The sequence below is a fragment of the Hibiscus syriacus genome, unplaced genomic scaffold (assembly GCF_006381635.1).
Source record: "Hibiscus syriacus cultivar Baekdansim isolate YM2019G1 unplaced genomic scaffold, ASM638163v2 tig00001120_pilon, whole genome shotgun sequence".
Lineage (NCBI taxonomy): Eukaryota > Viridiplantae > Streptophyta > Magnoliopsida > Malvales > Malvaceae > Hibiscus > Hibiscus syriacus.
Genome location: NW_024061845.1, coordinates 120809 through 123563, shown reverse-complemented (window position 1 = coordinate 123563; position 2755 = coordinate 120809). Strand labels below are relative to the sequence as shown.

Here is a 2755-nt window from a genome sequence, read left to right as displayed (position 1 = left end):
TTCCCAACGGAAGGAATGGTGGTTGTTCTCCAGCCAAACCTTAATGAAAAAGATTGATTTGTTTCCTTCTCCGCTACTGTATAACACATACATATATACATGTAGCATTTGCTTAAAAGTTTTTTAAGCTATCGACAATATGTGTACACCTTGAAGACGTAATTGCTCGAATTCAATATTACTAAAGAGAATAATATTCCATTATACTATTATGATCACTTGATAAATTCATGTTATATAGTTGTTTCAGTAATTTAGTATCGGATATGAAAATATATATATATATTATGATGCTAGTGGGTTTAAACATGCATGCCAGCCCTAAACAAACTGATTTATCACCATCTCTTTCACACGCTTCCATTGCATGTTGATATCAATACCTACCTTTTTATTAATATTTAAGGATTAAATTATAAAATTTAATGACTAAATCTTATTTTATTAATTTTTAATCTTTGTTTATGTGAATTTTTTTTTTAAAGAAGAACGTTTCCTCTATTTGGTTCAAAAAGTTTTGAAAAATTTATCTTTTAAAAAAAGATAAATTTTTCCTTTGTATAACAACAGCCATTACGTAACGCTCGAGTGCGAATCCAAAACTTTGTTCTGTAATACGAAGATAGTAATTCGAAGACCTTACAACTTAAAATTTTAACATTTTTATGATTTCTTGCAACGGGGATTGCATGTTTCTGGCATCTTCTTTTAAGTAATAAACAAATCAAATGATTTGAATAACATCTACAGAGAGCATAAGCTAATGGTTTTTGTAGTCTTGTTTACAACTAGCTTTGATTACAGAAAACATGCAAAAAGATGGTAATGTAATTAGTTAAGCGATTATCTCAAATTAACTTCCAAAAGTGAAAGAAAAATGACCCTATGAATCCCAAGGTCTACAATATGTATAGAATCCATTTGAATTTTGACAGTTGCTACAAATTTCACCTGTTCCAAACCCTAATTGCCAACACAAACATACTGCCGTGGCCACCATAGCTTGTTCAAGCAACTGGAAATTGTTGTTTTCTAGCTTTGGTTTCGACTCGGCCGAGTTGGCTCTTGGAACCCGAGATGAGTCGGCTGAATGGATCCCAATCGAAAGCTCCAAATTTAACTCTTGCCCATTACTTGGTTGATCATATTCCTTCTTCTTCTTCTTCTGTAGCTGTTGTTGCTGTTCATCTGTAGTCATGCCACTGCTGGCGGTACAATTGTGCTCTTCAATGGAACCAACGTTGGGCTTGAATTGGAATTCATTGTATCTGAAATCCAGATAGAAACTGGGTTTGGAAGCTGATTTAGGTGCGTTTATGAAATCTAGTTCCTTAGGGGTGTAACCGTGTTGGTTGTTGTATATGCAGCGGTTTCGTTCAAAGGACGATGAGTTTGCGGATCGATTCCTCTGCTTATGATCTTTCTTTTGAATTGTGTGTTCCAGTAGTTCTTTATCTCATTATCTGTTCTTCCTGGTAATCTTCCAGCAATTAGAGACCATCTGCAAATACATTCGAACAACATTAATTTTTTTTTATCAAATTTGAGGAAATTGAAAGAGAGAGAGGAGAAAAAGGAAGTCACTTGTTTCCAAGTAGACTGTGAAGCTTGATGATGAGGTCGTCGTCTTCTTGAGTGAAATTCCCTCTCTTGAGATCAGGCCTCAAGTAATTTATCCATCTTAATCTGCAACTTTTACCGCATCTAAGCAGCCCTGCAACAAGAAGCATAATTGAAGAAACCGAATTGGCAAGGTAGAAAGAAATAATAAAAAAATGGTAAATGGAGAATGGAGTAACCGGCAGCTTTGGGGAGGGAACTCCAGCAGCCTTGGCCATGGAGACGGATGTAATGGATGAGGCGTTGATCCTCGTCCTTGGTCCAGGCACCTTTTTTGGTATGAACCTTTTCACAACAAGGTGATCGTCCCATGAAATCAGAATCACTTATAGAATGAAAAATTATGTAATTAGGCAAATAGGGAAACTAGTGATTGTAGGAAAATGGATAAAGCTGTGTGTAATAATAGAGAAAGGGAGCAATAGATTTGACCGAGTTGTTGGAGATAGATATGGTAGGTAGCTCTACTTTTACGTCATATTCATGGGTTTTAGCCCGGCTACCTTTCCTCCCTTTGTTTCGTTTCATGTAAGGATAGGGTTGTCCGACCCAAAAATTTTACATACTTCTATCATATTTGAATCGACTCAAAAATATATACTTTCTATTTGATTTGAATTTGATCATTTAAATTTGATTTGATCCCACCCAAAATAATAAGAATATTATTTTATTCAATAAAATTAATTATTTAATTAAAAAAAATAATATATAAAGGGGTATTATTGTAATTATTCATAAATATATAAGGTAACATTATATTTTTCCCGAGTTAGGTCGGGTAGGGTATTTTTCACTTTAAACTCGAATCTGACCTGACCCGAATATCACTTTTTAAAAAAGGTAAACAACTCCAATGGTCACTAATATTTGGGTAAGTTTTTCGTTTTCACCACTGATATTTCAAAAGTCACAAATAGATCACTAACATTATCGTTTGTTACAAATTGGTCACTCGCCGTTAACATGCATGAAGGAAAACACACGTGGACCGTTAACAGGCTTACCTAGATGTTATAATTACACAAATAGTCCATATTATTTATATATTATTTTAATTTGATCATAGTTTTAATAAATTAAAATAAATTTACCTACGAATCAGGTGCCATGTGTCATTGGTTACATACATGTG

At 34.0% G+C, this 2755-nt stretch overlaps 1 pseudogene; it reads right to left on the bottom strand.

Moving 5' to 3' along the window:
- Positions 1–838: 838 nt before the first annotated feature.
- On the bottom strand, positions 839–1987 carry LOC120121127 (annotated as a pseudogene).
- Positions 1988–2755: the final 768 nt, after the last annotated feature.